Here is a 15,979-nt window from a genome sequence, read left to right on the forward strand (position 1 = left end):
GAACTGCTATATTTATAAATGATGATATCAAGGTAAATACATTGTTTGTTCTCTATTAATATCTTTCATTTGCTAACTATCCCCATCAGTAGTTAGTGCCTTCCATAGTTTGAATCTTTTATTTGGCTGGCAGTAGTGGCGCTTGCTGTATTGCAGTAGTGGGAGAAACGAAGATTATTGTGAGGTAAGTGATTTAGTGATTTGTGAAAGGTATAGTTTAATGTTAGTCAGGGCCATTCTTTTGTAGGGATTTTGTGAAAGTCAGATTGCGTTGCGCTAAAAATATTGTGTGTCAGCTTAAGCACAGTCGTGTAAAATTGTTCGAAAGGGGACGTTTCATATGTCGACCCTTAGCCGAGGATACCTCACTGGAAACTTCTGATTTTTTTCTTGTAGTTTGTGTAATTAGTGTAGATTTTGTTTATTGCTAGCGCGTAATTGTACAGAGAATCTCCTTTGTAGTTGTAGTTTTTCATTGTTGTATAGTAAAACAGTTGTGGCATGCATGTAGATTTGCACCAAGTATTTCGCAGCTGTGCTTGCAATTAACTACATATTATTTTCAGTGCTATGTTAATGTGTTCTCTTATTTTTGCTCTTCAAATTGTGTTTTTCTGTGTTGTCGTGTGAAATACTGTGACAATAATGGCGTGTGAAAAACGTAACACTAGGCTCCAAAGCAAACTGAGAAATAATAGTGACGACGAGCGTAGCTTGCCAGCACCACTGTGTAATGAATTAACAGACGTTCAAAGTAGTAATTTGGTAACTGTGCATAGGGAAATGGAGTGTGCGGCAAACAATGGCGTGGACAGGGAAACAATTAGTGAAGAGGGAAGCATTATCGATCGATCGGTCGGCAACAGCTCGCCTCAGGAATCGGGAATGACAGAACACAATATTGCAAATACTGTAGATTCAGGTTTTGGGTCATCACCGTGTTCTCAAATAAGTCAAAACACATTTTCTGCTTGTCAAAATGTGAATGTTGCCGGTGCAAATGCACTGCCGAAAAGTGTAGAGGAACAGATTCCAGACACTAACACATTATTATTGCAATTAGTGCAGCAAATGAAACAAAATCAGAGTCAAACACAGCAACAGTTAGACGCAATGGGACAAAATCTTCAAAAGTTAGACACAACGCTTGAACAAAATCAGAAACAAATGGGACAAAATCTTCAAAAGCTAGACTCATTGGAGCAAACTCTTGAACAAACACGTGAGGATTTAACTAATGAGTTACATCACATTGAATCGAAATGTCAAAAAGTCTGTAATGACGTAAAAACACAAATTTGTGAGCATTTCCAACCTATTTTTTCGCGTCATGAAAATGTACTACAGAATCACGAAGCAGCCATAAAAGAACTGCAAACCATTGTTCATGAAAATCACGACACCTTGCAAGATAAAATTGACTCAGTTGCATCTACCGATTCGGTTACGCAACTTGCAAAAACTCAGGAAAATTTAAAGGACATAGTAAATACTCTGAGATTTGGTTCAGAAAAACACACTGAGGAAATAAGTACACTATCGGAGAAAGTAGCCGAACTTTCCGATCGGTTCACTAACTTATCTACAAAGGTAGATGATGATCTCAATGACACAAGACCGGTAGTCTTTAATGACACAGAAGAGTGCGAACAAATTAGGAAATTCAAACAAAATCAGAATCAAATAAATACGCAACACCAAAGAGAAATCTGGGAAGTACAAGATCAGCTGACACAGGTAATACAAGAGTTACGTATTTCAGAGGACACTCGCGCTCCAACACGGGAAGAGGGACTTAGAAATCCGGAAAAGCCGCAAAATAATAACACAGGGCATTTCGGAAGTTATGAAAGAAATTGGCAATGTGCACCGAATTTTGAGATGGAACGGCCGACACGACGTAACAATGACCGATATGCGACTCGCCGACATGATGATTTTGACTATAAGCTGTTCATTACAAAAAAAAAAAAAAAAAAAAAGAGGCAGAATAACTTCAGACGCAACAGTTCGGCGCGCAGTTACGATTCCGGGAGTAATTCTCCACCACATGACCGACAAACAAGAAACTATGTCAACTACCGACATACCGACAGACCTGATTTTCATCAGAACTGGCGGGATTTAAACAGGGCTGGGCCCTCTGGGCAACGTGAATTTGTAGAAGCTAGGTCTCCTAATCCCAATAACGACGCGCGCCAACAAAGGGACAGACAATGACTCGCACCGCAGGGAGCCGCGTGCGCCAGCTGGCTCAGAGAAAAATAACATAGATGCTAACCTCGAGAAAAATTCCAGTATTCTTTACTGATGTATACCACATGATGATTCCATTGAAGCTGGAACTCTGCGTACTAGGAAGAGCAAAGGTTTACACCACATTTCACATGTAAAACCGTTTATTGAAAGATAATCTGCTTTTAAACTTAGTCTTTGCCATAAAATTTGTCACTTTACATTACTAGTATGCTTTGTCAGATTTAGAATCTGTTAACATGCAACAATGTTTGAAGTTAAATATCCAGTCAAGAACCAAAAGAACTTATTGAAACAGAAATTACGAATGCATTGTTATAGTGAACACACGACACAGTGTTGTATTTGTACATTCTTGCTTGTTAGCTGCACGATTACTCAACGACTATCAGGCTTACATACTTAGGACACATACTAGTACTGCTAATGAGATTTTAATGCAACATTTTGGTTTACTTGAAAATACATTCTGGAGTTTGTGTGACAGCTACACGATTTTATCACGACACTACTAATGAGTGACGATTTACAATGTTGTTTTTTCAGTGTATCTGTTTTATATCTGCACAGTTTTCTGAATTCTTCTGGAAAGAAAAACATGTTTTAGTAGTAACTTTTGTGGTATAGCAACAATGAGACAGCCTTTTTCGTGGCACAACAATACGTTACAGTACAGTACTTTCTTCATCACAACAATAAGCGTAATAACTACGATATCTATACGCAAAGCATTTCACTTTTGTGTATCATGAGGTAAGTACATTGACTTCTGCAGAACTTAGCTTTCAGAGGACGATAACTACGAGACTTCCACAGAGGTTATCTTACAGCAAGACGCACATTTAGCGCTACAGGACACGTATTTGAGTGATTAATTTTGTACTTAAAACATTTATTTTTAAAGATTTTTAAATTGCAAAGAAAGGTTTCCGTGATACATTTCATTCCATTGTTGTAATTTGTAACACCTGAGGGTATAATTACATTTATCCTCAGGGGGTACACGCTTACTTTGTGTACCATGTGTGTGGCAACCACAAGGAACCCTAGCTAATATGGTATTTGCTTATACAACTTTACACATCAGTACCATATTTCTCTAACACAGAATTACACAGCTATCTGATTATTTACCTGAGAGAGACAAACATTTATTTTACTACATCAGTGACAGATGTTTACGTAATTACACAGTTGGATAACTTCACACTTATGAAACTGTATTTTGTCTGTACTTTGTAAACTGTTCATATTTTTTCGGAACCATTGTGATACTATGTGAGCTTTGAATGATGTATTTGGTATGGGATCATGATTTTTAAAGTACGTTTGAGGTAGATGACACTTTTGACATGAGCAGAGAATTTTTTTTAGGTTTTGAAATTATTGGAGGAAGCTACGACGATTTTGAGAATTGACTGAGATGTTATGATATTATTACGACGACGATGTGTATTATGCTGTTGAGATATGTTTATGATCAATAAGATGATGCTACCATATATGAGGAATTTGATTATGCTACGGATTTCTAAGATGAAATATTGAAGACGTGTCGACGAATATGTATATGTGTAATAAAGTAAGGAATGATGAGTAGTGGTTAGGGAAAAAGGACGTTGGAAACCAAGAATCGTACTTTAAGAGTTATGAAATGTGTGTAAATGCGTGAATGTATCACAATGCCGACGAAAATTTTTTTGGACGCTGTTATATTTATAGGATTTTGTTTCTACAGATTTGTAACCCAAATTCTTGACCTGTGAAATATTTTTATATGAGACTGTCGCTGTAGCGAAAACTGCTGTCGTAAATATTCCGTACGAAAGTTAAGTGACCACCTGCACGTAATGCGTCGTGGGCACCCACCAGGGCGACAGCCGCCCGAAAAAAAAAGCCATTAGCCTTCCAGCGGCACAGGTAGAAAAAAAAGGGGAGGCCATTATCCTCGCTATTGACGTTCCTTTGTAGAAAGCATCGCAACATTTCACGGCTATTGTCGTGCTAGTTGAGAGAAATGCCATATGGCTTGCTTTATGTATTTATTTACTCATTTTGTTTAATATCTAGTTTCTAGCGGCACTGCAGCATTGGTAAAAATAAAATTTTATAGATGTATTAATGTAAATCTTTTCTGTCTACAGATCGAGTAAATAATAATTTTTTTAAAAAAAATGAGGGAGCACAAAAACACATTTACCTTCACAGGAACAGCATACATAATTTTCTTTTCTAGTACTTAGTAATCTTTTGTAGAATTAGTTTTTGTGGTGCACCACTTTAATTACTTAGACATTAAGATGTGATTATACATTTCCCTTATCTGCATTGTTGTCTTTACTCTAATATTTTTCTGCTTGAGCTATGTCATGTTTAGGTATAAGTTGCTGCTGTTTGCCAGGCATAGTGTTATTGAATTTGGCTTTGTATTATTCTGTTAAGCCAGTTTTACTAATGATTTATTTTTATTATTTGCTGCACATTGCCTTAGATTAGTTGTAATATTACAATTGCTTTGCTAATTTCTTAATGCTGCTTGCTTCGCAAATCTGCGTTTTTTTTCATTGCTGTTCATATTAATTGTTTTATGTGCTGCTGCATTGCCTCGTCACTTAGTTTAGCATCTGAGCTCAGTAGATTTAAGTTAGCTTAAGAGGGGTAGACTATATAAGAAACAGATTTGGCAAAAATGAGTATTGTGCTCTAAGAAATAATTATTTTGAAAGAAATATGAATAGAATACAGAAAAGAGGTACAGATAGGACTTTTTGGGAATAATGATGAACGAAGGGAGATCTCCAAGAACAAAAAAGGTTTTGTTCACAAAATACTGCAGTACCAAAAGTTACACTGAAAACGAACCCTGTCCTTTCCATTGTGTTATCCCCCTATGAGTTTGTGTACCCTTGTGTATTTGTTTTCTTCCTGTCTCTGTGTAGTTTCATAGAATTTTTTTCTCTTCTAATACTAAGCTACATTCACTATGATGAGGAATACTGTTATCCTCAAATATAATTGGTATTAATAATATGTTATTTAACTTGTAAATATGCTTAGATATAATGTATTCTGTTTTGTTTTAATGCTCATGTGTGAAGTTGATATTTCGAAAGTTATTCTGAACTTTTATGTATTTACTTATCTCATAATTCCTGTAACATTGATGTATATGTTTATTTCTATTCTGTTGTAAAGCCTGTACTACAAATGTTATCTGTATTGTTATGTTCTTTAATGATGTATTTTGTACCTTTGTAATTGTATTCTTATGTTATAAAATTGTAATTGACAGCAGTTCATCAGATTAAGTAACTTGTAAGTTACATTTCACTGCACACGTTTCTGTTGGTCATAGTATATGGACAATATGTGAGAAGTAGGGACTGTTAGTGTTTGTATGTGTGTTAATAATTCAGCAAGGGACTGGATAACAGCATTGCTGGTTCTAAGGACAATTCCAAAAACTTTGTGAGTGCACAAGTGGTGGTTATGGACTTGCTAAATTATCCACAAGACTCTTCAATGGTGATTGTGCACCTGCACAGTCACAACAGATGGCTGCTGGCCGTCTCTACAAGGACTACAGTGGGTCTGCATCTTTGATGGCCCACCAGTACCATTATTTCTACAAGGACTGCAGTGGGTCTGCGCCTCTGGTGGCCCACCAATACCGTAATCTCTACCAGGACTACAGTGGGTCTGCTCTGTGATGACCTACCCACCAATACTCTTCAAAACGTCGAATGACTCGGCTGTGGGTTTGCTCTGTTGTGGCCCATTACCTGTCAGCATGTCAAGAGTCAGCACTGTCTTTCCGTTGGAAGGGCAACACTACTTCTTCAAGACTGCATGGAAATCCACTACGTCTATGTGCATTGTCTTTTACTGCTCAGATTTTGTGAAAAACACGGCAATTTTACTGTGATCAACGATCAGGACTGTCTTTATGGACTGTGAGAAAGTTTAGCTTTTGACCAACATTGTATCAATAAGTGTGTGCATTTGATTTCTTTGTTATTGTAATTGTGAAAAAAAATTTAAAAAATATGTATTGGCCAGTGCCCAACAAAATTTGTAAAATTTTTTTGTGGGGAGCATGGGGGTTATGTAAGTAGGCTGTTTAGGTTTTTTTATTGGTAACGCCACCTCTGTATGAAAATCACTGGCTGTGCCGTGTGCAGTCTGTGGCTGCTTTTCATTGTTGTAATACTCGCCATTGTAGTGTTAGGCAGCTGGCTGTGAACAGCGCGTAGCGTTGCGCAGTTGGAGGTGAGCCGCTAGCAGTGGTGGATGTGGGGAGAGAGATGGCGGAGTTTTGAAATTTGTCATGAACTGCTATATTTATAAATGATGATATCAAGGTAAATACATTGTTTGTTCTCTATTAATATCTTTCATTTGCTAACTATCCCCATCAGTAGTTAGTGCCTTCCATAGTTTGAATCTTTTATTTAGCTGGCAGTAGTGGCGCTTGCTGTATTGCAGTAGTGGGAGAAACGAAGATTATTGTGAGGTAAGTGATTTAGTGATTTGTGAAAGGTATAGTTTAATGTTAGTCAGGGCCATTCTTTTGTAGGGATTTTGTGAAAGTCAGATTGCGTTGCGCTAAAAATATTGTGTGTCAGCTTAAGCACAGTCATGTAAAATTGTTCGAAAGGGGACGTTTCAGAACGTACACCAAGCTTCAGCCATATTGGTCTATTTCTTTGTGTTTGGCATTCGTGTGAATCAAGGAAGTCGAGTGATTGTCAAAAAAATGGACGAAAAAGAATTTCGTGTGGTGATTAAACATTATTTTATGAAAGGCAAAACAACTCAGGAGACTAAGGAGAAGCTTGATAAACAATACGGCGACTCTGCATCTTTGATTAGAACAGTTTATAAGTGGTTTGAAAATTTTCGGAGTGACCATATGGGCACAAGTGATGCTGAACGTTGTGGATGCTCTGTGGAGGTCACGACTCAAGAAATCATTAGATAAAACCCTTGATATGGTGATGGATGACAGAAGAGTTAAGGGGAGTGACATTTCTAGTGCTACGGGTATCTCGAATGAACGAGTACATAATATTTTGCATAAACACTTGGACACGAGAAAGCTATCCGCAAGATGGGTTCCGCGATTGCTCACGCTTGACCACAAACGGAATCGTGTGAAGTGTTGCAAGGATGGTTTGCAGCTGTTCAGTAATAATCCGCAGGACTTTAAGCGTCGTTTCGTCACTGTGGATGAAACATGGATACATTAATATACTCCTGAGACCAAAGAACAATTTAAACAATGGGTTACCAAGGGAGAATCTGCACCAAAAGAGGCGAAGCCCATTCCTTCGGCCGGAAAGGTTATGGCGACCGTCTTTTGGGATTCGCAAGGGATACTCCTCATCAACTATCTGGAAAAAGGTAAAACTATTACAGGCGCATATTATTCATCGTTATTGGACCGTTTGAAAACCGAGCTGCAAGAAAAGCAGCGGCGATTGGACCGCAAAAAAGTTCTTTTTCATCACGACAATGCACCAGCACACACCTCAGCAGTTGTGGTCGCAAAATTAATGGAAATAGGATTCCAACTCGTTTCACATCCCCCCTATTCTCCAGACTTGGATCCCTCGGACTACTATTTGTTCCGCAATTTGAAGAAATGGTTGGCGAGACAAATATTTTATTCAAACGAGGAGCTGACTGCAGGAACTAATAGCTATTTTGCAGACTTGGACAATTCCTATTATGTGGAAGGGATCAACAAATTAGAACAGCGTTGGACGAAGTGTTCAAATGGTTCAAATGGCTCTGTGCTCTATGGTACTTAACATCGGAGGTCATCAGTCCCCTAGAACTTAGAACTACTTAACCCTAACTAACATAAGGACATCACACACATCCATGCCCGAGGCAGGATTCGAACCTGCGACTGTAGCGCTCGCGTGGTTCCAGACTGTAGCGCCTAGAACCGCTCGGCCACTCCGGCCGGCTGGACGAAGTGTATAAGTCTAAAGGGAGACTATGTCGAAAAATGAAAAAGTTTACCCCAAACACGTAAGTAGTTTTTATTTTTGCACGGGCTTTTCAAACGCCGCTCGTATGTATGTAATGGGATCCACGGAAGAGTAAGGGAAATACACTAAAGTGACAAAAGTCATGGCAGAACGGTAAGCATATACAGAGATGGCGGCAGTAGCGCGTACACAAGAAATTAAATGGCAATGCATTGGCGGAGCTTTCATTTGTACTCAGGTGATTCTTGTGAGCCGGCCGCGGTGGTCTAGCGGTTCTAGGCGCTCAGTCCGGAACCGCGGGACTGCTACGGTCGCAGGTTCGAATCCTGCCTCGGGCATGGATGTGTGTGATGTCCTTAGGTTAGTTAGGTTTAAGTAGTTTTAAGTTCTAGGGGACTGATGACCACAGATGTCAAGTCACATAGTGCTCAGAGCCATTTGAATCATTTTTTGATTCTTGTGAAAAGTTTCCCACTTCATTAATGCTTCACGACGTGTTTTAACAGAGTTTGAACGCGGAGTGGTGGTTGAAGCTCGACGCATGGGACATTTAGTTTCGGAAATCGTTGGGGAACTCAATATCCGATGTCCACAGTGTCAAGAGTCTACCGAGAATACCAAATTTCAGTCATTACCTCTCACGACTTACAATGGAGTGGCCAACGGCCCTCACTTAACAACCGAAAACAGCGGCGTTGCATAGAATTATCAGTGCGAGCAGACAAGCAACCGTGCATTAAATAACCACAGAAATCAATGTGGGACGTACGACGAACGTATCCGTTAGGACAGAGGGCGACAATTTGCATTAATGGGTAAATCGCGGTAGATGACCGACGCCACTGACTTCTCTAACAGTACAACATCGTCTGCAGCGCCTTTTCTGGGCTCGTGCATTTCGGTTGGACTCTACACGACTGGAAAACCATGGCGTGGTCATATGAATCCCGATTTCTGTTGGTAAGAACTGATGGTACGGTTCGAGTATGGTGCACACCCGCTAGGCCATGGACCGCAGCTGTCAACAAGGCACTGTGCAAGCTGGTAATCTAGGCTTCACAACGGTGTGGGCTATGTTTACATGGAATGGACTGGGTCCTCTGGTCGAACTGAACAGATCATTGACTGGAAACAGTTATGTCTGTCTACGTGGAGACCATTTACAGCCATTGTTACGGCGTAAAGTTAAGTGCCGGCGCGCCAGTCGGGAACGAAAGAGAAGAGAAGGCTATGAGAAGAGATCAGCAAATCGCAGGCTGACCGACTCCCTTCCAGCACGACAACGCGACAGCAGCGGCACTTGGGTGAAGAGGACATAAGCGCCGCGTCCGTCTGGTGATAGCCCAGTTCGATAGCAGCTTCAAGATTAGCCACTTGGTTAGCAGCGTCAATGTTAGGCACTTAAATAGCAGAGTCAGCTTTAGCGAGTTCGTTAGGTAGCTCTACATAACACAGGTTTGTGTTTGTCTATTCTGAAGAAGACGGGTTATTTTGTATGTAGCCCTTTGCTTGTGACACATCTAGCAAAGTTAAATATTTTAATTTTCTTGTTGTAATAAAACTCATTAATACGAGTTGTTTGTTTGTCCAGCGAACGGAATAGGCACGATTCCTAGACACAACAGCCATTCATGGACCTCATGTTCCCAAATAACGATGGAATTTTTATGGATAACAATGCTACACGTCACCGGCTCACAATTGTTCGCAATTGGTTTGAAGAACATTATGAACAATTGGAGCAAATGATCTGGCCAACGAGATCAACCGACATTAATCCCATCGGATATTTATGCCATTTAATTGAGATGTCAGTTCATGCAGAAAATGCTGCACCGGAAACACTTTCTCAATTATGGACAGCTACAGAGGCAGCACGGCTTAGTATTTCTGCCGGGGACTACGAGCTACTTGTTGAGTCCATGCAATGTGGAGATGCTGCATTACTCCGGGCAAAACGAGGTCCGGCACGACATTGGGAGTTATCCTATGACCTTTGTCACCTCAATTCATTTACTTCTGTTGGAAACATTTCATATTCCATTAAAAAATTAGTAAAAAATTTAAAAAGGGCGAGGGAGAAGTGGGGAAGAGGGAGGTAGGGAGAATGACGAGGGGGGAGGGGGGAGATATTATAGTGAATTATCAAACAAACCGAAATATGCACTGGTTGAGAAATCGATCTGCTCAACAGGGTCTGGCTGAGAGACGGGAGATAGTGACAATCAGACACACAAAGAGATAATGGCAGTGAGTTCGGTCGAATAAGTGAGTGAGAATGAGAAGGTGTGAGTGGATGGCTATGAGCGACTCACAGCGATGGACTAGTGGCTGTGAACGAGTTACAGGTAGGGGATCTCGTGGTAGTGAGAGATGAGTTGCGTGTTAAACAGAGCTACAATAGGAGCATTTTCCACTGATATTAGGATGATCTACTCATGACGTAACATCTACATCGACATGATTATTCTACAACTCACAATCACGTGCTTCGCAGAGGCTTCGTCGAACCACCTTTAAGATCTTCTCTGCCGTTCCACTCTCGAGCAGGGCGCAGGAAGAACACTAAAAATCTTTCCGTGCGAGCTCTGACTACTCTTATTTTATTATGATGATCGCGTATCCCTATGTAGGTGGGCGCCAACAGAATATTTTCACTCTCTAGGGAGAAAATTGGTGATTGAAGTTTCATAAGAAGGTACCGCCGCAGCGTAAACGCATTTATTTTAGTCGCTGCTACCCAAATTCGTGTATCACATCCGTGACATTCATTCCCTTACTTCTCGCTAATACATAACGAGCTGCCCTTCTTTGAACATTTTCGATGTCCTCTGTCAATTCTATCCGATGTGGATCCCACACCCCACAGGAGTACTCCAGAAGAGATTCCCCCACGACATTATCTATGTGATAGTTCCAATTTCAGTTATTCATGATTGTGTTACCTAAATACTTAGTGGAGTTTACAGCCTTCGTATGTTTGCGATTTATAGTGTAACTAAAATTTAGCGGATTCCTTTTAATACTCATGTGGGTGACTTCACACACTTCATTATTTAGAGTCAATTGTCGCTGTATAACCACACAGATATCTTGTTTGAATAATTTTGACCGAGTGGTTAGCACACTGGACTCGCATTCCGGAGGACGACGGTTCAAACCGTCGTCCGGCCATCCTGATTTAGGTGTTCCATGATTTCCCTAAATCGTTTCAGGTAAATGCTGGGATGGGTCCTGTGAAAGGGCACGGCCGACTTCCTTCCCCGTTCTCCCCTAATGGGATGGGACTGATAACCTCGTTGCCTGGTCCCCTCCCCGAATCAACCAACCAACCAAATAACTTTGCAATTCGATTTGATCGTCTGATGCCTTTACGAGACAGTAAATAGCAATATAATCTGCAGACAATCTAAGAGGGCTGCTCAGATTGTCTCCTAAATCGTTTACAGATCAGGAACAACAGAAGGCCTGTAATACTTCCTTGGGTAATGCCAGATGTTACTTCTGTTTTACTCCATGACTTTCCGTCAGTTATTACGAACTTGATCTTTCTGACAAGGAATCACGAATCCAGTTGCAAAATTGTGACAGTACTCCATAGGCACACAGTTTAATTAAAAGTTGCTTGTGAGAAACGGCTTCGAAAGCCTTCTGGAAATCCAAAAATATGGAATCAAACTGAAGTGCCATGTCGATAGCACTAATTACTTCGTGGGAATAAAAAGCTAATTGTGTTTCATAAGGACAATATTTTCTGAATTAGTGTGTGGACTATTTCTCAGTAAATCATTTTCTTCGAGGTGATTCAAAATCTTCGAGCACAGTATATGTTAGAAGTTCCTGCTCGAAATCGACGTTAGTGATATGGGTCTGTAATTAAGCGGATTTCTTCTATTTCTTTTTTTGGTACTAGTGCGACTTGTCCAACTTTCCAGTCTTTGGGTACAGATGTTTCTACGAACGAGCGGTTGTATATCACAGCTAAGTATGTAGCTATTGTATCAGCGTCCTGGCCGTACCTGTGTCCTCGTCCAGTGGCTATGGTGGACGCCAAAGCTGGTATCCAGTATCTTTGGAAAGGAGGCTTTCTCTAGCCTGGAGACGATGAGCCATTCGTTACCTAATCCACTTAAATAGGCTGTGGTGGAGGCCTACGTTGCTGGTTCAGGGGAGAGTGATTTTCCCAGAATAGCAGCTGTTTCCCAACAAGTGTTAGGAAATAAACTTTCCAATATTTTGGTAGAAAGCAGCACCTTACAGCAAGTGCAGCTATCATTAGCAGGAAACAGCCAATGGAAATGAATGAATTCTCTTGCTAAGGATAACTAGCTGAAAAGTCCAAATGTTAATCGCGACGCAGGCTAGCGAACCCCGTGATGAACCACTGCCAGGTGGCATCACAGTAGACACGTAACGAATACAGCGACACGCTGCTACCATCGTAGCAGGATGGCAGAGCCCAAGTGAAAGTGTAACACAGAAGCTCAGGAAACTTCAAATGAAATTCGAGGGAGAAAGGCACCGTAAATCTCCTCGAAATGCTGTTAGATGAATTTAGAGAAACTGTGTTTTAGGAATATCTACAACCACTACGCTGTCACCCTGTTATGAGACCAAAGAGAATAAAGTAAGAGAAAGAAGTGTGTACGTTTCTGATTGGTTTCTACTACGCGCTTGTTTCCTCTACCCACTTGTTTCCCGGGAAGTTGTGAATACAATGTTTCCAAATAGGTCGATAGGATGGGGAAGTGACCCCGTTAGGCTTTTTTCGCTGGGGAGCGGTGGAAGGGTGAATGTACTACGAACCCCCTATGACACCAAAGGTTATGTAACAATGTATTATCTCTGTGTGTGTGAATGGTAGTATCTGTTGAAACACTATAATCTGTGCAGCGTTCACTTGTTCACCGTCTCTGCGAGTGGGCACGTCGGACATCTTGTTGGTGTGAAGGTGTTCATCGGATATGACGTTACAGACTATTTGTGAGTACGTTTCCCGTGCTGGATTTCATGCACAAAACTGAACATTCTATGGATGTATGCCACTAATAATTGTTTTTAGTACACCAGAACCAAGACTCATACCAAACTCTATCTACAGTTTTCAGTTATGTAGAAAAAGCATACATGTACCGTTGAAAAAACCTAACTTTGTGTTGGAAGTTGTGTTCGCTGACCTTTATGGATTATGTATTCCTGTCCACTATGCGAGCCCCTGATATATATGCAACCATGGGCAATTGCATTTTTTACATTTTGTTTCATTTCGGAAATATATGAAGTAGGAAAGTTAGGTGGTACAACCTGTATACACACTACTCTGATTAGCGGAGTTTATTTGTTTGGCAGTATTATCTGATTCATCGAGAAAAAGAGCCCCTCCTCACGCAAATGTCAATCAGAAAATAAATTTCAAACTTCATTAACCCCAAACAAAAAACAGTGACCGTAAACCTGCTGGAAAATTAAGGAGCTTATACACTCAGTACAGCAATGCTGGACCTGAGACATGATCGTACAGAATTCCGCAAGTGCGGAACAGCAGTGCCCTTTGACGCCACTGCTACAGTTAATTATCATCGTAAATTATTCACTGACTGCCACGGCCCTCTGATTGTGGATGAGGCATGTCGCTGTAATTCTCGTTGTCGATCATCGGCTAAGATGAACTCTCCACCATGCCTTCGCACAAAATTCTCTGGCGCAGTTTCTTTCACAGCTTTGCACAATCCTCTTTAATCTACCCACATCCGTACCTAACCACCGATACCGATAATTTTAGCGGAACGTTATACCGTGCTATATTTACCCACCAACCCGTGTCTGTACGCCAGTTGTGGAAAATACAAAAGTGATGGCGCAATAGCGACACTGATTCCAGCACAAGATCCTGCGAAGAAAACTCCAACCAATTAACGAAACGTCCTTCCATTACTATAAAAACAACCACTTCTACTCTGTCTGAGTGACATCACTATTTACCAAAGGCAGGTAGTCGCCTCACCAACTTACCACAGATCAGAGGTTCTTTTGAAACTGGAAAGTAGCATACAAGGCTAGGCCATTACTTTCTGCAAGCTTTTTCTTTCTAAAAGTGATTATTGGTTATCTTCAAAAAAATTACCCAAGAAACACGCTGAAGATTAGATGGGTAGATCACGTAACTAATGAGGAGGTACTGAACAGAATTGAGGAGAAGAGGAATTTGTGGTACAACTTGACAAGAAGAAGAGATCGTTTGGTAGAACATGTTCTGAGGCATCAAGGGATCACCAATTTAGTATTGGAGGGCAGCGTGGAGGGTAAAAATTGTAGAGGGAGACCAAGAGATGAATACACTGAGCAGATTCAGAAAGATGTTGCTTGCAATAGTTACTTGGAGATGAAGAAGCTTGCGCAGGATAGAGTAGCATGGAGGGCTGCATCAAACCAGTATCTGGACTGGAGACCAAAACACACACGAAACAAAAGAAAGTGGTGCTCTCCCGTTGCGTTTAGCGCAACCGCGATTCAGACACTGTGTAGGGCTGGGCTTAAAACTATACAATAGCCCACCACCCTTTGGCTCTCCTCCTGGCGTCCCGACTTTCACAGACAAAACACCTGAGGACCTGGCCTCTACTGATGGCTAAGGGCCATTCTTTTTTCCATTACAGTATCCGCCTATCCCGTATCAAATACAATGTGCTGTCTCTTCCCATGCACACAAAAATTATCCAGAAAAGCAAGTAGGACTTGTAACGATACGGGTATCACTACGACACCAAGCACTATCTTTATTAACAGAATTACTAAATTTCCATCCGGTAAACTGTTCATCTTTATACATCATAACTTTGAAAAGTAACAGTTGGACCTATGAAGCAGTGGTCTGCTGTCACTTACAGAGGCGCTGTATGAGACACGCCTAATGTAAATGCTCATGCCATCTAGTGGTTGCAATAACAAAGTCGCTGGCCGATGTGGTCGAGCGGTTCTAGGCGCTTCAATCTGGGACCGCGCGACCGATGCGGTCGCAGGTTCTAATCCTGCATGGATGTGTGTGACGTCCTTAGGTTGGTTAGGTTTAAGTAGTTCTAGGTTCTAGGGGACTGATGACCTCAGATGTTAAGTCCCATAGTGCTCAGAGCCATTTGAACCAATAACACAGTCTGGTTGCAAAAATGGGTGGGTTAGGAATCACCGCAAGTGCTGCCACCTCATGGCGGATGTGGTAAACAACCTATGTTACACATTTACCAAACTATATTATAAAATATGTAAATACAGGGCGATCAAAAAGTCAGTATAAACTAGGAAACTTAATAAACCACGGAATAATGTAGATAGAGAGGTAAAAATTGACACACATGCTTGGAATGATGTGCGGTTTATTAGAACAAAAAAAAAAGGAAAGTTCACAAAATGTCCGACAGATGGCGCGTGAAAGATCTCTTGCGCGCGTCGTTTGGTGATAATCGTGTGCTCAGCCGCCACTTTCGTCATGCTTGGCCTCCCAGGTCCCCAGACCTCAGTCCGTGCGATTATTGGTTTTGGGGTTTCCTGAAGTCGGAAGTGTATTGTGATCGACCGACATCTCTAGGGATGCTGAAAGACAACATCCGACGCCAATGCCTCACCATAACTCCGGACATGCTTTACACTGCTGTTCACAACATGATTCCTCGACTACAGCTATTGTTGAGGAATGATGGTGGACATATTGAGCATTTCCTGTAAAGAAC

This window comes from Schistocerca nitens, chromosome 2 (assembly GCF_023898315.1).
Source record: "Schistocerca nitens isolate TAMUIC-IGC-003100 chromosome 2, iqSchNite1.1, whole genome shotgun sequence".
Lineage (NCBI taxonomy): Eukaryota > Metazoa > Arthropoda > Insecta > Orthoptera > Acrididae > Schistocerca > Schistocerca nitens.